The 27459-nt window shown below is 44.3% G+C and overlaps 1 long non-coding RNA gene across 1 annotated transcript; it reads left to right on the top strand.

Moving 5' to 3' along the window:
- The first annotated feature begins 2728 nt into the window (after nt 1-2728).
- On the top strand, nt 2729-9498 carry LOC144807706 (uncharacterized). Its single transcript, XR_013606389.1, has 2 exons — nt 2729-7311; nt 7400-9498. It is a non-coding gene; the product is annotated as an uncharacterized LOC144807706 (long non-coding RNA).
- Nucleotides 9499-27459: the final 17961 nt, after the last annotated feature.

The following is a 27459-nucleotide window of genomic DNA, read 5'->3' as shown; positions in this document are numbered from 1 at the left end:
CTTTCTCGACATGTAATAACCCACTCTGGCGAAAAACCTTACCAGTGCTCTGAATGCCAGAAAAGTTTTAGTTTCAAAGGGAGTCTAAATCGACATCTATTAACCCACTCTGTGGAAAAAGCTTACCAGTGCTCTGAATGCCAGAAATATTTCAGTGAAAAAAGAGACCTTACTGTACATACAAGGACCCACACTGGGGGAAAACCTTATCAGTGCTCTGAATGCCAGAAAAGGTTTTGTAAAAAACAAAGTCTTTCTCAACATGTATTAACCCACACTGGGGAAAAACTTTACCAGTGCTCTGAATGCCACAAATGTTTCAGTACAAAAAACAATCTCATTCATCATAAGAACCCACACTGGGGAAAAACCTTATCATTGCACGGATTGCCAGAAATGTTTCATTAGCCAAACCCAGCTCACTCTGCATAGAAGAACCCACACTGGAGAGAAACCTTATCAGTGCCCGGAATGCCAGAAATGTTTCATTGACAAAAACAGTCTCACTCATCATATAAGAACCCACACTGGGGAGAAACCTTTTCAGTGCTCTGAATGCCAGAAATGTTTCCGTGTAAAATTCAGACTCACTGAACATACAAGAATCCACACTGGGGAAAAACCATATCAGTGCTCTGAATGCCAGAAAAGGTTTTGTAAAAAACAAAGTCTTTCTCAACATGTAATGAACCACACTGGGGAAAAACCTTATACGTGCTCTGAATGCCAGAAAGGTTTCAATTTAAAAAGTAGTCTCACAAAGCACATAAGAATCCACACTGGGGAAAAACCTTATCAATGCATTGAATGCCAGAAATGTTTCAGTGAAAAAAGAATACTCACTCGGCATATAAGAACCCACACTGGTGAAAAACCTTATCAGTGCTCTGAATGCCAAAAATGTTTCAGCAGTAAATCTGATCTCACTGCACATGTGAGAACCCACACTGGGGGAAAAACATAATCAGTGCTCTAAATGTCAAAAAAGATTCAGAGGTGGTGATGGTTACATGCACCATAAGAAAACACCCCATTAAAAATACTTCAGTGCTCCAAGTGCCAGAAAAGCATCAATTTTAAATGCAATCTCACTCTACATGAACAGACGCACACAGGGAAAAAATATTATCAATGCTGTGAATGCTAGAAATTCCTATTTTTTGATAGGCACAGCCTCACTAACCATAATCAACTCCATACTGATGAAAACCTTATGAGTGCTCTGAATGCCAGAAAAGCTGCAGAGAAAAACGCTATCTCACCATGAGAAACTCTAAACTGGAGAAAATCCTTATGCCATAAAAGCTTGAATCTGAAAGACAGAGTTATGCTTCATGGGAGATCCCACTCTGGGGAAAAACCTTATGAGTGCTCGAAATGCAAGCAAAGTTTTGGTCACAAATTACTTCTCACTTGACATGAGCAAACTCACAAGGGAGAAAAAAGCCTTATGTGTGTTCGGAATGTCAGATAAGGTTTATTCATGAATACAATGTCATTTCACATGAGCGAATTCACACTGGACTAAAGCCTTATACAGGAGGGGAAAGCCAGAAACGTTATACTCAGAAAGGAGATCTCACTTAACATGAGAAATGCACCCACACCAGGTAAAAAGTAAGGCGTATCTTGAGTTGCAGAAAAGCTTCTAATAACCTGACTTTACATGAGAGAGCACATATTGTAGTTGCAATAGGATTCATCAAGAAATTCTTGCAGGATAACTTAGGCTGCCCGCATGCAACCTCCAAAGAAATTTCAGGCCTTGAAAATGTTTAATTGCAACAAAATGCACAATTTGAGTATCTGAAAGTTACAAAACTCTGAAGGTCTTTACTTGACACAGAGAAGTGTTCGTACTTGCAAACATCAACTAATTAACAAAAAATTCACCATATTAATGTCTTTAATTTTCTCCACCCAAAAGGTTTCTACTCACACTTGTTTCTTAACATATGACTGAAATCTAAATGTTCATGATAAGATTAGGCCTAGGCGGTGTTCCGCAATGAAGAACTCCGCAAAGTGTCAAAAAAACTCAACCGCTCAACGCAGAGTTCTGCGAGCAGCGGAGTGCGTTAGGGTCAATTTTAAGCGCTTTTTCGGTGAGTAGCACGCTACTCCAGAATCCAAAAATGATTAGTGGTGAATTAGTGTAGGGAAATATTAAATGTTTTTGAGAGCTGGACATGTTGGTCTGTTAGTTGGGTTGAAGAAGAGAGTGGCGGGAGAGAAGAGGGAAGGTTTTACATTTATATAGCGCTTTCTAACCCTGATTAAGTGTTGAAGTGCTTTTCAGCGAGTAGCATGCTACTCCAGAACCCAAAAAGATAAATAGATAGATCAATTATTGTGGGTAGGTTGTTTTATTATATAAATACAACTGTACGAAAATTCATAAAATTCTGTTGTAAAGTTGTATCCAAGAGGCAAGTATAGTCTCTGATAATAATGTATACAAAGTTGGCTTGCCATCAAGACTGATGCCCCGTAATGTTGATGCAAAGTCATCTGTGCTGGAGTATCCTAGACTCTTGTTGAATTGTCCCATCCAACTTGTAGGTACTGCTATTTGTATCAGGTCCATGTTGTAGGCAGACACAAACGCCGAAATTGTGCACTATTTATATTAAGCATAATGTAGGAGAACAGATGACCGTAACCACTGTACAAGCTGTATTAGGCAGACCCTCCAGGATATCGCGATTTCGCGGATTGCCGTGAAATCGGCACTTTTGTTAAAGTGCCGAGATTTTTTTTAAAAGTGCAGCGAAGTCGGGACCCGTGCTGCAGAGGGGTGTGCGCGAGCCGCAGAAGAAATGTTTATCCCGTCAGGGCCGGCGCTATGCTAACTGCTTTTACTCTGCCTCCCTCCACCCATAAGTGGATGTGACATCTCTGAGCCCCTCTCCCTGACGGCCTGGCCTTGGAGTCGGCAGGCCCAGCGCCCGGGCCAGGCTGAGCCGTTGGCATATGTGGGAGATTCTGAGACATGTGTGTGTGTGTGTGTGTGGGGAGGGGCATTTTACACACACTCCTTACCTGTTCAGGCCCCTCGTCCACCTCAATGCACAAAGTGCCCTGTAAGGACACACATCCCACATGCCCAGATATGCCTAGCACTTGCTGCCACCGGTTGTCTTGCACACATACGCAACAGACAGGCAACAGGCATGCCTGCCGTTCTAGAAGATTCGTCAGTGATTCCGTGCCGCCCCACAGATGAATACGAGTCGAGCACTCACACTCACGTGCACCCATGGCTCATTGAAGATGGGCTTCATCTGACACAGGGACACATCCACTCATACGACTAATGGTGCAGGTGCACTAGACTCCACTCGGTGATGGAAAGCTGGTAACCTCATGGGAGAGACCCCTCAACCAAAACTACACGGATGCCACACCAGCGACAGATTGTGTGCCAGACACGTGCCCACATGACAACAGTGCCAGGGCCCCCGCGCCGGCTCGGAGCCAGGGGGCCTCGCGCTTTCAAAAGCTACAGAGTTTGGATGCCCAGGGGGCCCAGGAGGCCCAGGGGATTTTGATCAATATCTCCCGGATGGTCCGTCTCTCTGGGCCTAATCGCTGCATCTGCATGAGGATAGCAGCGATTAGACAGATAATATGGGAGCCCTTACCTGTGAATTTCGCCCTGCCCCTCTTTGAATGAAAAGCAGGATAACCCGCAGGGCGCGGAACAAAGGTGGAATGGCGGCACCTTACACTGAAAACCCCTCCGCTCACCCAGGATGAGGGAAAGGGAGCACAGAGTGAATGAAAGGGGTACGAAAAGTCTAATAAAGTGAGAGGGGAGAGCAGATCAGGGGCGTAACAAAGGCAGCCCACGCGGTGCGGGGAGGGGGCCCCAGGCTTCCCCGTCCTTGAGGGGGCCCCCCTCAGCCCCTACTGATGTGCGGCCCCCTTCCGCACATCTTGCATTTTCCTCCAGTGTTTTTTAGAGATTGTAATGTCACCCTAGTAGGAAAATGTTCACCCTCATTGCAGACGTGCCCATTGCTTTGTATGTGCAGGCAGTGATTGAGAATTAAAAAGTGCCAGTCTCAAGAAGGCTTTTATCTGAGCAGCTTTCGGGCCAGCAGCCATCTCAAAGGCTGCGCTGCCTGAAGAAATCCCAGGCTATGCTAAAGCAAATGGTGAATTGCATTTCCAAGGGATAACAGCCTTCACCTGTGGGCTGCTTCCTCTATTCCATATTCCAGGTTGCCTATTCAAAGTGGAATACTCTGCTAAAACGGTTTCCATTGATTTAAGGCTGAAAATTAATGATTATGAGTAAAGTAAAGTGCCGCGAAAATGCCGCTAAATTTCCATATTTGTGCCGCTAAATTTCCATATTTGTGCCGCTAAATTTGCGAATCCATGCTGCTATATCCTGGGGGGTCTGATTAGGTGTTAGAAGTAGAGTGACATAGAGGGCAAAAAACACTCCACTAGCTCTGTCACTAGCTTAGTACAGACGAACGGCAAAGGTCCTCGTACATAATGAAGCATCGGGGTGCACCCTCTTTCTGTGTCCCATGGGCATTTTGGTTTTTGTTCTACAGAAGAGGCTGCAGGCACTTCCATGGCCCTTTATGTAGTGTGTATCACGTAGGAGAGATTCTCTGCGGGCAAGCTTTCCTTTGTATTGGGCATGGCCACATTCAAATGTGGGAAAACCTTATGTCTTGCGACTGCACTGTATTACTGACACGGGCAAAAGGGCAAACAAGCAGTCAGGAGGCGCACTGATTGTATACCCCCACCTGACAGGATGGTGACAGACCCCAACCACCTGCAGGGAAAACGTGCCTCCTTGTTTAATAGCTGCCAGAAGCTACTTTGTAAGCAGACTGGTGGTTTACAACTGCCCCTATGTTGGGGCACCACATGCTTTTTCCAGCATAATCTGGTGTACTCCCCCTGTGTAACAAGACAGCACCCGCTGAAGACTGCACCGTTGTGTAGTCTGGGACAGTGCACCTTCCCTGTAATTCTGAACTGGGCCTTTAAATACAGTACTATTTTGTGTGCCTATTTAATTCAGGTATACAAAGTATGTGGTACTACTTGTATACTAAGGTAGGACAAGGAAGATTGAATTTCTACGGTGGCAGCAATGTTTTTGTCAAAGTCTTTACGCCCTAAACACCCTCCCGTACCCTGAACATAAAGAGATTACGTAGATTACACCTCTGCGTGCTTAATGCTGCCATTTGTATTTCAAGACCAGTGATTAATGTGGCTTTATCACGTTCAAAGCCATTGGGCGTTCCCGACCTGTCTGATACTTGCATATGGAAAAGATGGGCCATTTGGAACCTAAAGATAGATAAAACATATTCATAGGTCACGATTTAAGTCTGCATCTAAAATAAAACTGAAAATTAGGAGAGGTGATAAGTGAGATGTTAAAAGGCAGCCGCTAATCGAGCTGCATTTGTACATAGGCCTCCCTATATTATGAGATCCATTCCTGCTTCAGTCCTTAATTGCAATGAATACTTTAATACCCAGGCATGAAGTCATTGTCGAGCTGTTTAAATATCAACCTGTCTCCCCACCTCTTCCCCACTGCATCCTTAACCAGTGGCCTAGCCAGTGTGCCCCGGGCCCTAAGGCAAGAAAGGAAATGTGACACCTGCCCTCTGTTTGGACTGTGGAAAACAGCATTAATCATTGTTCAGTGGGCCCCTCAGGCCTTTGTTTGAACTGTGGCAAACAGCAGTTATCAGGGTTCAGTGGGCCTTTAAGGCGTCTGGGACCTGGTGCCACTGCACCTGCTGCACCAATAGAAAGCTAAGCCCCTGCCCTTAACAGCTTCTATTCTAGCCCCGCTGGTGAACTGAACCAGCCAAGTAATGATCTGGCCATATCTGCAGGCATGCAGCCGCCTCTTCCACTGAAGGGATTTAAGTCGCATGAAAGCAGCATACAGGAAACAAATATTTTCTGAGGCAGTCAACCAACACCTCGTCTGTTCCAACCTGAATCCATTTAAAACCAGGGACGAAAAAACGGTTCATCGTCATCCCTTGCTTATCAGAAGGGTAAAACAGATTCATCTAACATTATAGTGTACCACATAAAAAAAATGGTGATCCAGTTTACAAATTAAAACTAGCATGCATAAAGAAAGGGTAGCCTCTCGCCAAAATAGCCATTTTCCCTACCCATACTTCTAACACATCTTTTACAAAAAATGTTAACTACATTGTCATCTGGAAATAGTCATTAGCGCCTACTCATAAGCAAATGACATTTAGAATTCTCTTTCACTTCAAGCTTTCAAAAGTAAATTGATATAAAAGCAGTATTGAATTTTTTGACATTGTGTACATTATATGACAAGCCATCGAAAAAAGGAGTTCTTTATATATACTAAACCTCCAGAAACATTTGATTAACCAGTTATAAAGTCACATCTAGCTTAGTTAGTTTATAGTCTTCTTTTTAAGAGAAATTATTTCACATTGTTACTGGATCTGCATGGCTACACACTTATAAGGTCCCAAAGGCGAGATCTATTGGCTATGCCAATGCTTGTTATTGATTGAGTACAATGAGCAGCAGCACTTTTGATTAGGTCCCGAAGAAAGCCGCAAACACCTCTTCGAAGGGTTAATAGGCTGAAACATCTTGACCTCTTATTAACTTTCACTCTGCTGCCCCCACTACCCTGAGCTCATTTTTGTGGTATTTCGTATACCATTCTCTTAAACAAAACATGCCTGAACTCCTCCCTCTCAGTGAGGGGGCTGTACCCTGTACTGTAACTAGGTACAACGGTGGGAGGAGGTTCTGAATGAGGAAGCATGCCAACTATGTTGGGTGAGGGAAATCTTCCCTTTAAAGGGATATTTCATCTTAGCTAGGTTTTCATTTGCAACAGTAATCCTCAGACCCAAGTGTTTCTTGATTGTGGTGGAAATACATTTTTACCCCTTCATTGTACGTTTAAGCACAGACCATTGCTTGAAATGTTGTGATCAATGTAGGAAAAATACTCTGTGCACTGAGAAAATGTGTTAAAAAAACGGAAAGTTGATAATGGCATTTAATACCTTCTCATACCTGGATTTATCTAGAAGAGAAGTCTGTTAATTCAAGCAGATTTTTAATACCACAAGATATAAGAAATTAGGGGATCTTTATCTGATGTCTTTATCAGTAAATTATCTGAAATTATTGCACATATACTTTTGCAAGTATTATTTCTAAAGATAAAGGAAATTCTATATTTGTCTTTTCTAAACTAACTCCAGTGTGTTTAACTACAATAACCACCACTCTCAAAGCAATATTGTGCTTGGTTTAGTGAGAAAGCTAAAAGATCTAGGAGAAACCAGGACTGCGTGTCAGTATTTTTCTTAGGAAGCTTTAAGTTAGAGAGTGAAAACACTTTTTAGAATGCCCCAAAAATTGTGACAAGATATTTCAATATGTTTGACAAAAAGAATAGGTATATTTCATGACAATATGGAAATGGGAAATAAAATAATAGAAACAAATATTTACACCACATGACAAAAACATTAGAGACTACATTTCAACAATATATAGGAAATACTGAGGTTCATGTATTAATAATCCATTTGGTAAAAAGTGGTTGCTTGTGGAGTCAGCACACTACTGTGTCTGTGATGGCTTTTAAATAAAGGCATTTTTAATGCACCCCATTTTACTTTCAGATTCACAAATGTCCCCTTGGGTTACTACCTCCAGTTACTGTTTTTCAGCCCACGTATGGTTTCAAAGCTTAATACATACCTTAAGGATGTATTACGTATTTAGAAGGGACACTATTAACATTCCCCTTCCAAATTCTTAATTGTTGAATGGGCTTAGTACATTTCAAAAAGGGGTTTAGCATTTGCAAACTCTGTGAATTACCGAACCAGTGGATTTTTGAACAATAAAAACCTTGGTACATGAGTCAATTGTTCTCAATTCCCTCCAAATTAAGTTTGCTAATAATGTTAGTTGAATGATAACCGGTGCACGTACCTATTTAGTGTTAGTGTTTCTTAAGATCAAATAAAAACCATCACACATAACTCTTACACAATACTTAAAGACAGAATTTCTGACATCCAGCTTTAATGTTTTCTTAAATATATTTGCAAATGTTGTCACTTAAACAGGAAAGCATCTAAACCGGTCTCTGGACATAAAATAGGTTGTAATCATAATCTTTCGATACATTTTTTGAGTTCCAGGAACAATGTGTGTTATCTGTGTTTACTCTAAACCACTATAATAAACATTTTCAATGCTTTTATATTTGATCTGTTTGTACGGGTTTCTATTACAGACAATAATCTAGATTTAGACCAAGGATCTATTCCACCCATGGCTTTTAAACCTATTTATCATTGATCTCTTTTAGTGTTATCGCAATTAAAACTGTAATAGAACTGATCTGAGAGATGGACCTTCAAAGTCAATTTATTGAACAAACTATGGAGTTAAAATCTGAATAGATTAGATCCACAAGCATTGCCTGACCTCTGTATTTTACATCAATAGATTACTAATCAGCACATGTTGTCTAAGTACAATTCACTTATCTTCAATTTTTCACGGAGCTCATGCTGTGTCTGTGTGAATTCTTTTAAAATATGACATTTAAATGTCCAAAAGTTTAGGAATTCTAGTTTCAAGCCTGGTCAAACCTTAATGAATCCTATACCTAAAGATGCCCTCTGTTCCTACAATTTATTGTGCACCATGATTCAGAAATAGCATGTTTTTGCTTTCGGAGGTAAAATTCTAAACATATTCATTGTTGTTGCCATCTGAAACATGATCACTAATTGGGAAGATAACAAGTGGTCCTGTGATGCTTGCTGGAATGGGAAGTGTTTAATCAAAAGGTGGATTGAATTCAAGTTTAGGTGACAATTTTACAAAAGTGTATGATTTTGTATATATTTAAAATTGATGATCTCTAAAAAGGCTTAAATCAAAAAATCGAATTGAAATTCAAGTTTATCATTTTAATCCTATTGTTAGAAAAGATGTAATTTTGAACCACATGAGGTGGTTCCTTTCCAGAAAGCATTCAGGTTGTAATCATGAGTCAAATAATGCTGAGAAGGTTAAAATATTCAAATTGAATTCTAATTACACATAAATGTTCATTGTGCAATATATCTCTCTTAGTATTTTAATGTGAGGACTTTATTGCTTAAGGAAAATAATTAGTATTTGTTTTTCTATATGTAGCAAGCATTACATTAATGAAACCACTGTATCCCACCTTCTTTCTTTCCTTTCCTGTTCTTTATAAACGTTTCTATTGTTGAACTTTAAAGACTGCCCGAAATTAAGAATTGTACTGTTCCTAACTTTACTAAGTTACAGTTTGTTTATTTTTATGTACAACTTTCGTCTCTTATGTGTATGGCAACTGATGTTCTGTTTTGCTTTAATAATCAGCTTATGTTTATTAGGTTTTATTATTCAATAAAATGTTTCAAACACAACAAATGGTAGTTGATATGTGTTTACAACTGCAGCATTTTTATTGTATGGGCACTTTCAAAGGGGCTAAAAATATTGTCTGCGGGTTGACGGAGTACCACATTGGCATCAGCTTGCAGAGTTTTGGGCAGGTGATTGGGGGTATATGTAAGGTTGGAGTAGGGGGAACAACGCATGTACATTGTGTGGACTGTGATTCATGGAGTTATTGTGAGGGATACCATGCTACCCTGTAAATGAATCCCCTAGTGATTATTTTCAACAAACTTTATTCGGTTTTATTAAAGAAAACCATAAAAGTCATACATAAAATGATAAAACATTTTCCAAGTTACAGATTGACAAATATAATATGTACAAGTTAATCAAAACACAAGATAAAAATTCATGAAGTACAGTACAGAAGTTAATCGCAGCTTGACCTGAGTCTAACAGCGACCCGTAAACAGTAAAGCATATGCAAAACCGTGTCATTAGAGAGGAGTTGTAAAAAGATAAGAGCTGGTCTCACCAGCCTAAAACCTGTTTTTTTGAGAATGGGAATAATAAATAACTTTCTAGGGACAGCATACACCGCTCATTTCCCTCTCTATCACAGTGGCTTATTCCTAAAAAACACTCTTTGACCAGAGAAAAGTCACTCTTACATCTGCGCTCAGGGTTAGCGAATAGTTCCTACCTACCCTGGAGAGGCCAACTCTTATATACTGGAGCCATCTGATGCGTGCGACACGGTCAAGTGAAAGGCATTCCCGTAGGATGTCTTTGCTAAGTGTTTTTTTTGCTTAGCCCAAATATTAAGCCACAAAGCCAGGGGACGGAAAGCCAGTACATTTTAGAGGAAAGGCATTCTCAACTCTTTGTGCACGACATAAAACAAAGTGCTTTGTGGGACAGAAAGGGCCATTTGGAGGAAAGAGTTTCCAGTACTTTGCACTGCTCCTACCCCAATGGGGCCCAAAATCTCACTCCCATAACTAACCTTTGAGATATATTTGTCTTCATATGTCTTCAAAAGAGCCCCTATTGGCTTCCCCCCCCCCCCTCTGCTGGTATAGTTAAAAACAGCTGCAAAAGCTTTCACTAGATCCCCTTTCTTCCAAGTAAGCAAAGGGCACCAACTCAAGGAATCGTCAAACACAACTCCCAAATAGGAGTAAACATTGGTCTTCAGTATTGATGAAAGTCAGAGTTTAATAGTGAACTGCTTAGCTTTACGAGGTCCCACCTGCATAATGAACCACTTGGCATGATGAAACAACAGATCCAAGTCCTCCATAAAAAGGGCAAAAGAATTCAGAAGAAGTTGTAGGCCCCTAGCTGTCCTCGCCAAGAGGATTGCGTCGTCCGCGTATAGGAGGACTGGCAGGCTATGCTTGCCTACCTGGGGACAATCCGCATTTGTGGCCAAAAGGGCTTTCTCTAAGCAATTAATAGATAGGTTAAAAAGAAAGGGTGCTAAAATGCATCCCTGATGCACCCCTCTCTTGATGTCAAGCTGACTGGTCACTTTCAGGTCCTTTGAATAGCGGACAACCGCAGTTTAATTACGGTGAATAAAATGAAATAAAAGGCGGATATGGCGAGTGGACCTCTTACGGTGCGAAAATCATAAGCATCGTTCATTCGGACATAATTGTCGATCTGGGATGGCATTTACTGATGCTTCCTGCTCTTAACCTATTGTCAACAAGCAGCGACATACACAGATAAGGAGGCTTCCGTTTGATATTCAGTACTGACGAATTCACTACATCTTATACCCAGCCACCATAAGGCTGGGACGGAATTATAACCAGTCAGAAGGCTTATTGACAATCTTCGATATTTGCAAGCCCTGAAGAAGTCGTGGGCATTCCCAGTACGACGAAACAAGTGTTGGCGTGAAGTATTCCAAGATACCACACATTAAAGACCTCTGGAACCATCTATTTTGTTATTATTACGATATAACTGTACATGCAAACTGCATATCAATATTTTATATTGGTGTGATAGAAATTTGTAGAAATTGCTAATGATCCATGATCATATCTGGGGTAATTTGGATGATTAACCCTACTCTAGGCACCCAATACCAATATATTACGGCAGAACTACCACCTGAATAACGTGAAGCGCCACAGCTATCCAGGACATAATCATCCTACTTTGTACATAGTGAATAAAATGATGTTACTGTCAATGCCAATGGAGGACATCAACTGCCACAGCTTGGACCTATTGACACAGTCGAATGCTGAGGACTGGTCCATGAAGGCTAGGTATATGGGACTGGAACGAGTCACAGTGTATTTGTTCAGAACCATGTACAGGTTTAAACACTGTTCCACAGTGGAACGAATTGGGCGAATGCCGTTTTGGATATCGGATATAAAGTTGTTTTCATCAACCCATGATGCAAGTGTGTCAAGTACCATGTGGCCCACAACCTTCACCACAGAGTCCAGCAGAAAAATGGGCCTATAACAGTAGGTACTGTCCCGTTATCCCTTTTTAAAGGCTGGGACTAGAATCGATAAAGCCCAAGAATCTGTGCGGCCAATCTGGCCTGCAGTATTGATGACAGCTGTGAGGACAGGCACCCAGGTTTTTAAGTGGGCGATGTAGAGATCTGGTGGGATCCCATCTGGCACGGGGGCCTTGTTTTTAGATAGACCCAGACTACCGGCACTCACCTCTTGCTTGATGAAAATAAGTTCCGACTTGCCTTCCACCCTTTCTTGCCCCTCAATTGGAGAGGTATCCGACTGGTAGATACCCTCGAAATGATGTACTTAATCGTCCTCTGTGATTTGGGCTTCCAGTAAATTAGCATTATTTCCAGATAGAAATGGGCTGTTAATAATGCCCCAGAACTTTGAGCTATTGCGCATTGTACTGGCCTCCACTAAATCGATCCAGGCCTCCTCCTTCAGGACAGACTCGCAAGTTGCTAGAGCAGTCTTATATCCTCTTCGTAGCCCTTTGGCCGCCACCCGGTCTCGGGGTTTAACACCCAAGGCCTGTCTCAGGTTCCTGGAAGCCTGGGAGCACGGCGAGTCAAACCATCGTGGACCTGATTGCTAACGGGCCCCGTAGAAACTTCCTTATGACAGTAGACATGGATCCAAATGCACCCATGATGTCCAGAGCACTTGCCTCATCGTCGAGACAGGTGGCAAACTCGCTGCGACATCGAGTTAAAAGGGACTCGTGGAGTAGCTCTGGGACAATACACCCCCACTTTACGCTCCTTCCCGCTTCCACCTCTTTAAGGGGGCACCAGCCCCCCGCCCACCTTGGTGTGTCTGAGTGTTTGGGTCCCGCCTGTTGAGACACAAATGGGGTTGTGGTCACTGCATTCACTCGCCTGCACAGAAAATTCAGTAACCAGAGAGTAAAAGGGGGTATATACAAAGGTGAAATCAATAACGATCTCACACCCTCTCCCAATAAAGGTGGGAGTAATGTCTTTTTTCCCTGGAGGCAGCTTATTCATTACAGATGTCAGATCAAATTCAAGCAAGATGGAGTTAAGCTCAATACCCTGGGGGGTATGTTCCATGTGTAAGCCTGCTTGTCGTACACAGCCCATAGCTTCCACTCCTCCTTGCCTGAAGTCCCCACACATGAGTGTTAAAATCCCCTGTTAAAAAAATTTAGTGATAACTCTGACCTTTCAAGATGCTATGCTGCAGTACAGACCCCAGCTGAGTTATATTTCCCTCTTCCGGGTGTGTAACTCCAGCTCTGAAAAAGTTACCAGAGCAGCTTGCTCCTTCCACTGGGCAACAACATCACATGTAAATTGGGAGAGACATAGAGTGAGGTATTGTAAGAAACTGGCTCTGTATACTGCACCAAAGTGAGGTGTAATGTGTATAGAGTCCAAGGGTCTCCTGAGGTCGGCAGAGGTTAAAGTTAGATAGAACCTTACTCTCTAAAGTGGTAGCTTGGTCGAGCAGTGAGGTAGTATCAGAGGACAGTGTTAAGCATTTGATGTACACACTCAGTCAGCAAATGAATTCACACACTCAAGAACTGAACTCTAGGCCAATTTTTTTTGTATAACAAAATATACAGTTGCTTTATTTCTAGAACCAAGCAAGCCTGGCACAGGTAAGCATAAAAATACTTAGCTGTAATCATTTACTTGTATGAACATAGTTCAAGTATGCAATAGAAATTGCACTTTGTTTGATCTACAGGGGAGCAATAGTATGCAACACTTAACAAATACAGTACATTGATATGAATAGGCTTTTTCACTAAATTGCAGGTAAGTTACTTTTTGCTTTACTTTTCTAACTCAGTGCTGGATACTTAGATTCAGCACTGGTACATTTCCTAGAAACAGCTAAGTAATTACGTTTTGGTTATTCGCATGATTTTTAAAGAATATTTTCAGTTTTCAAAACTCCACACTTGGAAACTTTTTGGAGCAGTACATTGAAATGAATGGGCTTCTACAATAAATTGCAGGTAAGTTACTTTTCGGGTTACTTTTCTAACTCAGTGCTGGATACCTAGATTCCGTCCATCATCCCCTTTTGTATCGCTTTGTTCGCCCTAAGTTGGCAGGGTATGCTCAGACGTGAGTCCCTTGCTCACTTTGCCACTTGATTCAAGATAGCCTGGCTGATGAGGGTTATGAACCCGACACCGGTCCCAGGATACTTGTTTCCGGTCTAGGGAAGACATGGCTTGGCAGTTCGGGCTGGACTTTTCCCATGAGGCACAGGGTCAGACTGATTTGCATATGGCCATGTCTGAACTGGGGTGGCGGAGTGAGCTAAAGAATGGTGATGGATTAAACCCAGATCAGTTGACTGGGGGTGAGTGTTTGATTTGCTCAAACGCTCCGTCCATCATCCCCTTTTGTATCACTTTTGGATACCTAGATTCAGCACTGGGACATTCCCTAGAAACAGGTAAGTAAACACATTTTGGTTATTTGTGCGATTTAAAAATTATTTTTAGATTTCAAAACTCCACACTTAAAAACATTTCGGAGAAAAAGTGTCCATGTTATCCTATGGAGGGAAAACAGGTTAACGGTTCTCAGGTAAGTAATTGACTGTGGGACTTAAGGTTCTGGGGTTTGACTCAGGGGGTCTCCAAGGGTCAGTGATGCACTGTTGTTGCACCCACAGCGGCACTAGGACGGCTGAGTGCAGAGTGTTGAGGCCCAATGTTATCCTATGGAGGATAGGGGGGCTTTGTTTGGTGGAGGCTGGCAAGCAGGCCACAGGATTGTGGGAGCAAAGCTCCTTCGGTTTAGCTCAGGGCAAGTTGGGGACCAAAGGTGCACCCTCAGCGGCACTAGGGCGGCCGGGCGCAGGGTCTGTTTTGAGGTCGGGTGCCCTGTTGATTTCAATGGAGATTCTCCAGGACAAAGACACACTGCAGGCTCGTGGACGAGGATCTTCCAGGAGCGACCACCACTTCGAGTGGGAAGTTGGGATCTTGAAGGTTGGTTAGGCACCGCTGGGTTGGGCACACACGGCCGTGGGGCGTCGGATGTAGGGGTGCCTTTGGACGTCGGGTCCTCTGGATTGAGGCTACAGACATCTTCTGGAGGCTTGAGGCAAGTCATGGGTCACCGGATCTCGGGTCAGGATCGCCGGGGGGACCTCCTTGTGGTGTTTTTCCACCTGAGCTTGGGTCGGGTTCGGCGAGTGTGGCGTGGGCTGGATTCTCGATTTCTGTCTGGCACCAGAAGCTGCAGTTTAAACCTGTCCGGTGTTCACAGGAGAAAAAGTCTTGAAAGTGAAGGCAGGCAGGTCCTCCGGGGTTTGTGAGGTTGCTGGCTGCTGGAAATGCCGGGGTTTTCGCAGGAGCAGGTTCGAGGCGAGACAGGCCTGTAGGGCTGAGGCCAAGTCAGTGGGCATCGTCCTCTTATTAGCTCTGCACGGCTTCTCGTCCTCTTCTTTTCTTGTTGTTGCTGGATCTGAGGAAGGAAGGTTCAGGTTGCCACTGAATACTAAATTTAGGGGCGTTACAGGTAGGTAAAGGGCAGGGACCAATGGGTCGCTTCCCTGGGGTGGGTACACTCCCTATTCTGTCACTCTCCAGTGGGAGGGGAGCAGGATCCTCTCCCTGGTTGGCTGGGTACCCCCATCCTCAAGATGGTGGGGATTCGAGGTTGTGCTTCACCTCACCTCCCCCACCTTAGGGGTGGAGTTGGCAGAGGTGGGCACACCTCTCTTCCGCACTTGTTTTTCCCGCCGGTTCTCCCGCCCAAAGTGGGGGGTAGAACCAGTGGGGACCCATTGCTGAAAGCGGCAAATGGTCTGGAGAATCTCACAAAGGCGGCATGCCTTTGAAGCTTCCCCTTCGTGAACCCTGCCTATCCTGGGGGAGGAGGCTTGGCACCTCTTCCCAGGATGTGCATTGTTTCAGGCCCCCGAGAGCAGCAAGCTCTCGACCCAGGGGTCCAGAAACATGTCTGGTGGTGGCAGCCTAAGCAGCCACTCAGTCAGGTCACTAGGAGTTGGTCGAGTTTTAGGGGGCATCTCTAAGATGCCTTCTGTTGTGCCTTTTACATTAAATCTCACACTGGCATCAGTGTGGGTTTAATGTGCTGAGAAGTTTGATACCAAACTTCCAAGTCTTCAGTGTAGCCATTATGGTGCGGTGGAGTTCGTAATGACAAGCTCCCAGCACCATTTATTCTTAATGGCAGCACTGCACTTACAGTGCCCAGGAATAGACTTGGGCACTGTAGGGATACAGGGCTCATGCACCTGTACACTCACCACTGGCATAGGGCACCCAGCTAGAGGGGTGACTGATGTATGCGAGGGCAGTGGTTTGTGGGCGTGGCACACAGGGATGTATGCCATGTCGAGTCTTCACTTTGTTCTGTACCAAGACATGCAGCCTGCCAAGAGTAGTTAAAGAAAACAAGGGTACCCCATTAGTAAAACCTGGGGTTAACGTATTTATAAGAATCACAATGGTTTTCGGTGGCCTCAATAGGTCCTAAGGAGAATAGCTTGAGTTATGAAATCCTGGGAGAAGGTCTTTTGCAAGATACCATCTAGGTAAAGTACTTTATTAAGGTTTATACAATTAGCTATTCCATGTTACAGGTGCTCACATATGTGACAAAGTGCTCATAGTGACTCAGTGAAAGATTGTTAAAAAACAGTTGTATACAAAATGTCACACGCAAGGTTATTCCCCACAAGAATTATGTACAATAGGACAGGGAAGTTCCTTGAGTATGTCGACGGCGTTTCGATCTAAACAATTTTAGATCATCATCAGGACGTGAGCTTTCTTCAAGAAGTTTAATGGCAGAGATTTATTCATCAGCTATTTGGAACGAGGAAGAAAATAATTCTGGAGGTGTAGTGACTAAATCTCACTGCACGGTATCTGTGCAGTAGAGCTCAGAAAATAATATTTGGTGTCTCGCTGTCTCGCTAGTTCGGCTCGATCGAACGCCGAACTAGCGAGACAGCGAGACACAGCCAGCGGCGTCAATTGCCGCGGAGATTAATTCCCGTCCGGACGCTGCAACGCCATTAACTGTGGATCATAATTCGTATGACTGCTCCCTCCATCAATTACACTGGGATTTGAATATCGAAATATTTGATAATTGCTGGAAACGCTAACAAAATATATCAAGACTCACCAAGTATTATTTTCTGAGCTCTACTGCACAGATACCGTGCAGTGAGATTTAGTCACTACACCTCCAGAATTATTTTCTTCCTCGTTCCAAATAGCTGATGAATAAATCTCTGCCATTAAACTTCTTGAAGAAAGCTCACGTCCTGATGATGATCTAAAATTGTTTAGATCGAAACGCCGTCGACATACTCAAGGAACTTCCCTGTCCTATTGTACATAATTCTTGTGGGGAATAACCTTGCGTGTGACATTTTGTATATAACTGTTTTTTAACAATCTTTCACTGAGTCACTATGAGCACTTTGTCACATATGTGAGCACCTGTAACATGGAATAGCTAATTGTATAAACCTTAATAAAGTGCTTTACCTAGATGGTATCTTGCAAAAGACCTTCTCCCAGGATTAATTTCATAACTCAAGCTATTCTCCTAAGGACCTATTGAGGCCACCGAAAACCATTGTGATTCTTATAAATGCAGCCTGCCAAGGCAGTGTGTGAATGTCAGGGTACAGGGCCTCTAAGGGTGGCACAATAAGTGCTGCAGCCCTTAGAGGCCTGCTTTGGTCACAGTGCCCTGGGTACCTGTGGTACCATTTACCAGGGGTTGACATGTGGACAGAGATGTCAATTGGGTTAATTTTGGGGAAAGAACACAGGCCCTGGAAATCTGATTGGCAGGGACCCAGGACACACCAAAAAAATTTGCAATAGTAGTCTGGCAAAAAGTGGGGGGGGGATACTGCAACAGAAACCCACTGTTCGAAGCATATGAGCAGCAGAATTCACACTCTGTGCATAGATCGCCATCTGATGTGGGGTTTCGATGCTTGCACCTTGTTGTCTTTGAAGAAGTCTTTTGTAGTCATAAGATAGGTGACTCCTCCCTTGGACGATAGTGTGCATGGGCATCGACTCCATCCTCAAATATCCCATTCCTGTGGTCGACACGGGCCGCTGGGGCTATTGACGCCATTTGGGCCTACGGCTCATGGAAAGGACTCTGTTTAAAAAATGCCCCCAGTGTGGAGCTAAATTCCCACACAGTGACAACCACAAGGTCTGTAATCTGGGTCTCTCGACAGAGCACAATGAGAATAATTGCCGGGCCTGCGCCTCCTTTCGATCCAAAAAGACCATCCGTGATCGCCGGGCCCGACGACACATCATGGTGCAGCAAGCAGCTCCGGTAATGGTGGACCTCTTTGATGCAGGTCCCGATGTCCCGGAGTAAGATTCTGAGGAACTGGAAATCGTGTCCGAAGCAGACCACTCCAACTCAGACCACCCATCCCTCCAGATCAACGAGTGAGTACCACTGCCGCATCCCCAACCCCATCTGCAAAAAAGAAGGCCCTGGTCAAGACTTCGCCTGTTGGCCCCAGCCGTGACCGAAAACAATGTTCAGAAGCCCCGCCCCCGGGCTCGGCTCCAAAGACAAGGACAAGCCTTCAGGCAGCTCGTGACCAAGCAAGCCAGATGTTAGTGACCCACAGACTCCATCGGCACCGAAGTCGGGAGCACAGCCTACTCCCAGAAAGAAATCTGCATCGACCACCCTGGCGCCGAAAGAAAAGGCATCTGATCCGAAACCAACACAATCGGAACCGAAAAAAAATGCCGCTTCCACATCGAAGCCGAAGGATCCAAAAACACCTTCCAAGGCTCCGGAGCAGAAATCCAAACCTCGCTTGGACCCGAAAAGATCGGCACCGAATGCGTCTACCAAAGAGGAAGAACTTTTTCGACCGGATCCTATCGATCCGATTAAAAAAACACTCCACATAGACCGAAAACCAGACATGTGTCTACTGTTCCACACAAGAAGAGGAAACTGGATACACCAGGCATTCCTGCAGTGCCTGTTAAAAAACTGTGCTACTAAACCTATCCAACCCTCTTCTCCTGTTCTTCCTACCAATCCTATCTCTCCTCCACACTCTCCTATACTTCCACCAAACTCACCATTACCACAGGTCGATGATGGTGTAGGGGATGGGGGAGGCAACAATGACCCTTTTACAGACCCTGATACCAACACAGACGTACCACAGGACGACTGGGACGATTATGATGACCCGGTCGACCCTCCAGACCTCCATGACCCCCAGGCATACCCAACGAAGCCATCTCCCCAGAAGACAATATTGGTTTTAGTCAGTTGGTAAATAGGACAGCTACATACCATGGTGTTTAAATGCCTTCAGACACTTTTGAGCAGTCACTAAAGACTGCACAAACCCTGCCAATGTTAAAAGGTTTCATTAAACATGCCTCTGACATATTTAAAGACACTGTTAGGGCTAGAATTCTCAATCTGAGAATTGACAAAAAATATAAACCTCCTCTCAATGATCCCGCCTACATCAAAAGGCAACTCCCTTAATATTCCCTGGTGGTAGCTAACGCTAGAAAATGGGCTAATTCTCAGACCTCTGGTGAGGCACCACCTCCAGCAAGAAGTATCAATTATTAGATGCTTCCGGCAAACGAGTTGCTGCTCAAGCAGCTAATCACTGGCGGATAGCCAACACACAAACATTACTTGCTAGGTATGATAGGGCTCACTATGACCAACTAGAAACCCTATTGCAACATTTACCAGATCAATACAAGACCAAGGCCAATGATCTCATCCAAGAGGGGAAATTAATAACCAATGCATCAATCAAGTGTGCCCTGGATGCAGCAGAGACCGCCTCTAGGGCATTTAACACTAGCATGTTACTCAGACAACATGCTTGGTTGCACATTTCTGGTTTCAAACAGGAGGTAAAAACAACTATCCTCAACCAGCTGTTCAATCAGCAACACCTTTTTGGACCGGCTGTAGACACCAAAAAATTAAAAAAAGACACGGAGACTGCTAAATCCATGGGAGCATTACAGTCTCCGTCCACACGTGGTTCCTTTCGCCGCTCCTTCTACAGAGGATCATCCAGGAACATTGGTAGAGACACTACTTCCTCTTCATACAAAAACACCACACAAACATCTCCCAGTAGGGGATATTTTAGAGGTGGATACAGGAAAAGTAACAACAAAGGGAGAGTTCGAGGTAACAACAACACTCACAACTCCCCCGCTAGGAAGCAGTGACTTCCCTCCAGCCCATTCCACTCCGGTCGGAGAGATACTATCACAGTTCCTACCTGTCTGGAATTCCATCACTGCGGACAAGTGGGTAAGACATATTATCCAGTATGGTTACTGCCTGGAAATTTCTGCTACTCCCCTCAACTTACCACCCAAACTGCATCCAATGTCCCGGGAACATCTAACACTCCTCAAACAAGAAGTTCTTTCACTGCTTCAAAAGCACGCAATAGAACCATGTCCAACATCAATGAACAGGGGTTTACTCCCTGTATTTCCTAATCCCCAAAAAAGACGGGACTCTAAGACCAATACTGGACCTCAGACCTCTCAATTTCTACGTTCAATCAGATCATTTTCACATGATCACTCTTCAGCAGATCCTTCCACTGCTTCAAAGAAGCGACTTCCTTGCCACACTAGATCTCAAGGACTCCTACTTCCAAATTCCCATTCACCCTGCTCACAGAAAATACCTAAGATTCACAGTGGACGGCCAGCATTATCCGTTCAAGGTCCATCCATTTGTGGTAACCACAGCACCCAGGGTGTTCACAAAGTGCCTTGCAGTAGTAGCAGCGCACTTAAGAAGGCAGCAAATCCACGTATTTCCATACCTGGATGACAGGCTCATGAAAGGCAAGTCATACAGCCAGTGTGTTCATCACACTTATCAAATGATCCAGCTATTACACGACTTGGGGATCACACTAAACTACATCAAGTCACACCTTCAACCCTCCTATATACATCAGTATCTAGGAGCTACAGTAGACACTTGCAAAGCTCTAGTATACCCCAGTCCATCCAAGATAGCTAGCATGCAAACCCTCAACACCAAGTTTCAGCCTCAACACTCTCTCCTGTTGCAAAAACAACAGTTGATGGACAGATTGCAGAACAATGTCATACATTCACACCAGTACTGAGATTTGGGCCTAAATCCTTGATTTTTCTGCTCACCACACTACCCCAGTTCAGAAATGGCCATATGCAAATCAGCCTTGACCCTGTGCCTCATGAGAACAGTCCAGCCCGAACTGCCAAGCCATGTCTTCCCTGGACCGGAATCCAGCATCCTAAGACCGGTTTCTGGCTATCAGCCATCTTCAGCCAGGATAGCTTGACTCCAGTGGCGTGGAGAGCACGAGACTCACGTCTGAGCACACCCGTCCCACTCGGGTGACAAATGCAAAAACAACAGTTGATGGACAGAATGCAGAACAATGTCAAAGATTCACCCCAGTACAGAGATCTGGGCCTAAATCCATTGTTTTTCTGCTCACCACACCACCCCAATTCAGACATGGCCATATGCAAATCAGCCTTGACCCTGTGCCTCATGGGAACAGTCCAGCCCGAACTGCCAAGCCATGTCTTCCCTGGACCGGAATCAAGCATCCTAGGACCGGTTTCTGTCGATCAGTCGTCTTCAGCCAGGATAGCTTGACTCCAGTGGCGTGGAGAGCACGGGACTCACGTCATCACACTTCTCAAATGATCCAGCTATTACATGACTTGGGGATCACACTAAACTACACCAAGTCACACCTTCAACCCTCCTACATACATCAGTATCTAGGAGCTACAATAGACACTTGCAAAGCTCTAGCATACCCCAATCCAGCCAGAATACAAATCCTCATTACCCAGTTTCAGCCTTAACACTCTCTCCCAGCACAATTGTTTATGCATCTAATAGGCGTGATGGCCTCTTGCATTTCCATCGTACGTCACTGACGCAAGACTTCAGATGCGCCCTTTACAAGCATGTTTGGCATGTCAGTGGAATCAGGCTCAGGGACAGCTTACAGATCTCGTGTTGGTAGACAGCCGCACACATCGCTCTCTGCAGTGGTGGAACACAAAAAACCTTTCCAAAGGGTGGCCGTTCCTAGAGCCAGTTTCACAAATAGTGCTAACAACAGACGCATCACTCACCGGCTGGGGAGCCCATCTCCTAAATCACACAATTCAGGGCAAGTGGACCACTCAACAAAAAGCGCTCCACATCAATCACCTACAACCACTGGCAATATTTCTATCCCTTAAGTCATTCCAAGTACATCTTCTCAATAAGGCTGTCTTAGTCCGGACGGACAATATGACAGCAATGTACTACATACAAAAGCAAGGAGGAACACATTCTTTGCAGCTGTCTCACCTAGCGCAAAGTATATGAAGGTGGGCCATTACAGCCTACTTACAAAACAGGCAACATTTGTCATTGTTTAGGGTACCTTCTATCAAAGCCTTCGTGGAAGGCCTTAAAAGAATAATTCCACCCAGACTGCCACCATCTCCAGTGTGGAACCTAAACATTGTTCTTACTAGGCTCATGGGTCCCCCGTTTGAGCCTTTACACAAATGCGAATTACAATTCCTTACATGGAAAGTAGCTTTCCTTGTCACAATCACCTCTCTCAGGAGAGTAAGTGAGATTCAGGCTTTAACCATACAAGGACCATTTTTACAAATACATTGTAACAAAGTGATTCTTAGAACAAACCCCAAATTAGTTCCAAAGGTAATTTCTCCATTCCATCTCAATCAATCAGTAGAGTTACCAGTATTTTTTCCAAAACCCTGATTCTGTAGCGGAAAGAGGTCTTCACACGCTTGATGCCAAAAGAGCTTTACTTTATTACATAGACAGGACTAAAGCCTTTAGGAAAACAAAACAACTGTTTGTGGCTTTCTCACCACCTCATAAAGGCAACCCAATTTCCAAAGCTGGAATTGCCAGGTGGATAGTAAAATGCATTCAAATATGCTATTGGAAAGCAAAACGCTTGGTAACAATTCCCCCTAGAGCGCACTCAACACGCCAACTAGGGGCTTCCATGGCATTTTTAGGGAACATTCCCCTAGAAGACACTTGTAAGGCAGCAACATGGTCTACTACACACACCTTCACCAAACACTATTGTGTAGATGAGCAGGCAAAGCAAAAAGCTTCTGTAGGCCAGGCTGTTCTTAAAATACTTTTTCAAACCACTGCAACAGATACAGGCGACCACCGATAGGGGAGACACTGCTGTACAGTCTATGCACAGAGTGTGAATTCTGCAGCTCATATGCCTCGAACGGAAATTGCTACATCCCAGTACACATCTGTTCTTGGCCTGTATAGCTGCAGAGATTCACACGCCCACCCACCTCTCCGGAACCTGTATCTTTTCCAGTGTTATCTTACTTAGATACATTCTCATGGACATCTCTGTTTCTTACAAAATCCATCATTTCCCTTCATGGCGAAAAACAATCGAAGGATGGAGTCGATGCCCATGCGCACTATCGTCCAAGGGAGTAGTCACCTATCTTGTGACTACAAAAGACTTCTTCCAAGACAACAAGGTGCAAGCATCCGAGCCCAAAACCAGATGACGATCTATGCACAGAGCGTGAATCTCTGCAGCTCTATATGCCAAGAACAGATGCATACTGGTAAGTAGCATTTTCCTTCCTGCAGGTAGCGGAGATGCCGAGGACAGCTAGAGAAACAAAGGCGATATGCCCCCTCTTGGCTCTCCCTGACCTGGATGGGGTAGCTGGAACAAAGAGGGTTTTATAGCCATCCAGGTGATAATTACTGTCGACAGCCCAAGTTTCCTGGAGGCATATCACATCAAAACTCTCAAAAAGGGCCAACCATTCGGTGTTCGCGATCTTACTCTCCAGAAAGACATTTATACCCTCCATTCACACTCAATACCTGTTCTGGGGGTGAAACATTACCCTCGGATGCGGGTGCCACAGGGTCCGAGGGACCCACACATTGTCAATCGCAATCTTCCTAGGAGCTCCGTGGAGTAAAACCTATTTACTGTGCTTACCCCTATCATCCCCTCTGCACAACACCTATGGCCCACCTCTTGGAGCCGCTCGCGCTGGGATCGTAGTTGGTAATAATTGGGTCTGTAGAGGTATCCCAGCGGGAGTGTCAAGATTGCTGAGTTCCAACACCTGTAATTAGACTGGGCAACCGTGCTTAAGGTTCGGTTTACCATGACTGGATTGGTAAAATTGATTGTAATACAGTCCCCCAGCCAGGATTTCTTGGCGCTACCAACCCACTGTGTCTGGCAAACAATGAGAATTTGGTTTTCCACCCTAAGCCCAGGGGCAGGGTTTGAATTGAGCCAGCGCACCAACTTATTGTTCAACTGGTAAAAGTCTTCCTTGGTCCCGGGGTTGAGGCATGGTACTCTAGCTAACACCACAAAAAGCGGAGTGGACTCGGGTAGGAGATGAACAGAGCCCAAACTAGGATGATAGTTTTTCTAGTCCCCGGGGGGCATGGCTTCCATCCCTTCCCACCTATCAGAGAAACTGTATAATCCGCCCACTTTGAAACCCTGAGATTGCAGAGACTGAAAAGATACTGAGTTCAGGGTGACCCCTGACCCCTCCGGTTGGCTGGACGGTCTTTAGGGTCAGTCCTGGGCATGATAGGTGGCGTTGTATCTCCTACCATGTGACTAGGCTGCGTCGTAACAGACACTGCTCTGTCTCCTGCCCCCGTGCCACTACCACTGGGACCAGGGCCGGACTGGCAATTTCGGGCACCTGGCAATCCCCCGGTAGGCTGGATGGGGTGGGGGCCAGTTTTCATGACAGGGGGCCGGTTTTGTTGCTGGGGCCAATTTGGCAGTGTCGGACCGACCGTGAGCACAACTAGCCCTGAGCACAACGATTCTCTCTGCATATATTAATGCTGGTGCTCCGTCCGTGTCCATGACGTGAGAAGTGACCCTGCGGCTGCCGCCAATTTCAATTTCATTTAGGCAGGCTACTATGATCAGGCCTGACTATGATCATTGTAATTCTTTTTTTTTTAACCACTGAGCAGGACGTAGACACATGCAGAACGCAAATGTCTCCGTGTCTGCACGCCGAGGTTTTACTGTTAGTTCAGCCTTAGGGGGTGGGGGCAGGGTCTGCTGCCTGGTGATGCTCATGCGCCATAGAGATGAGTAGAAAAGAGAGGCACCTCATGGATTAATTCCTCCTGTCTGCCGCCCGCAGGTGAGTCTATTTACAGTCATTTAAATTGCATGCAATCCTGATCCGATGATCTGATTCATGGGTGGCACAGTCTGGGGGCATTGCGACCGGGCCAGAATTAAAAGCCAAAGGGGCCTTTGGCCCCTTCTGCTTTTAATTCTGGCCTGGTCACAATGCCCCCAGACAGTGCCACCCATGAATCAGATCATCGTGATGGTAAAAATCGCCTTTGAAACAAATAGGAATGCCACACAAGCGGGCCGCTCTGTCACCAAGCTGACCTCCGCGCAGCAGAAAGTAGCACTCTCCGGTCACAAGCCAAGCTGCAGAGACAAGACAATCCGTTATTACAGTTGCCAGAACAGGTGTGATGGGAGGCGATTAACTCATCTGATAGCGCCTCGCCGCTCTCGTGTTCCCTAGTCATCCCTGCTAAGTGCCTTTCAGATGTTAGAAGTGGCACAGAGGTCGGGCGATCGCAGTGTCAGTGCACAGTGGCAAACAGGTGGCGGTGACCCCTGTGACCGTGGGCGCTCACTAAGCCACACATATGCTCATCTGTGTCAGCTGAGGCCACGGTGTGTGTTCCCAGGCCTCTTTTATTTCCCTACAAACAAGCCTTGTTGTTTAACAGACGTGGGTTTAACCCAACATTCCGAGAGTTTGACCTGTGCTATCTGCAAACATATGAAGCACATGCTTTAATAGACAATACAGCCCACATTAAAAAATAAACCGAAGGCCTGAAAGACATGATTTTATAATACAACATTTTAAAGTAAACATGACTTGTTTTGCCAGTTCGTTTCATAATCCTGTTTTCAGTCTTTCGAGATGAGATAAAATTATTTTTGCTTTAATCCTGGCTGAGGCAAATCTACCCAAAATACGTACACCACAAGGGAAGGTCCCCTGAAGCAGGCATCTCGTGAACGGACTATCAAGTAGGCGAACTTTCATATCCAAAAACATATCAATGTATCGCACTATCCTAAAAAAATCGAATAACATGGTTGCTAGGATTATATGAATAGGTGTATTTTTTGGTACGTCCGCACTTTGTCGAAATGTCCGAATGCCTTAATTAATGATGTACATTGTATATGATGCCATGATTAGTCGATCGCTGTACTGTTGATCACTCTATAAATTTGCTCAATAAAATAAAAAAAAAAATAATTAAAAAAAAGAAGGACGCCTATCAACTTACCCCAGCACAGGCCTTACAAACGGCAAGGTGCTTGGCGACAAGCCATAGTGACAAACAAGGGGGCCCTAGAGCAAACAAGCAAAATGGGCCTCTGACCACTTGTTGGGTAGTAAATTCCAACAATAATCCAGGTTAAGTAGGCCCGCACCTCTCCATCCTCTACACCACTGATAGCTGCGCCTCTGGGTGGCACTGATTCATGCACTGAAAAGCCACCTTTGGGTGTCTGTGCTGCCTTTCTTCGTGATGCCCCTGAATGCAGTTTTGGTATAGATTAGATTTAATTTATATTTTTAAAGTGTGGAATATACCATAAAGTGTATTGATTGATTGATTGATTGATTGATTGATAGGCTTTATTTCGATATAAAAAATATCATAAAAGCTTTGTACAACAAATATAAAACACAACATTTGTAACAATCGCTTCCTAATTACACAAAAAGGGAAAAAGGAAAATAAAAATATTAAGAACAGTTAAAACAAGAATTAAATTGTCAAAGACAGCCTTTTTACACGAATCAACCAGGACCACTTTAAAAATTTTGAAACAGCGCAAACAACCAAAGTGGATGTGTCAGACATTAAAATACGTAGCGCTACTTTATGCTGGCGGGTACCTAGGAGTCTACATAAAGTGTATTGATGCTAGCTCTTCACTTCTTCCCTACTGGAGAAACGATCATAGGACAATACAAGTGTAGATTACAGGGTCGATAAAAACAGCCAGGTTTTTAGCTGCTTTCGAAAATTGTGAGGTTTGTCTGTGATCTCCGATGAAAAGGCATTTGGATCCAAAGAATGTCAATAGCATAACTAGATCGTTTGTGCATTGCTTTGTAAAACTGAGCCTTCTTAAATTTGTAAGTTGGTATTTCTTCTGACCCAGGAAAGCGCTGCTTTCTAGTACAACTGTCAGACATAGAACCTCTCAGCAGATGTTTAGGCATTGCCAGTGTTATGAATGTTTGTATCCATACAACAGCTGTAAACATCATGTTTCCAGCATCAGTTTATTATTAGCAATT

Source organism: Lissotriton helveticus, chromosome 1_2, assembly GCF_964261635.1.
Source record: "Lissotriton helveticus chromosome 1_2, aLisHel1.1, whole genome shotgun sequence".
NCBI classification, from domain to species: domain Eukaryota; kingdom Metazoa; phylum Chordata; class Amphibia; order Caudata; family Salamandridae; genus Lissotriton; species Lissotriton helveticus.
Note: the sequence above shows the minus strand (reverse complement) of the source record. Positions and strands in the feature narration are given on the sequence as shown.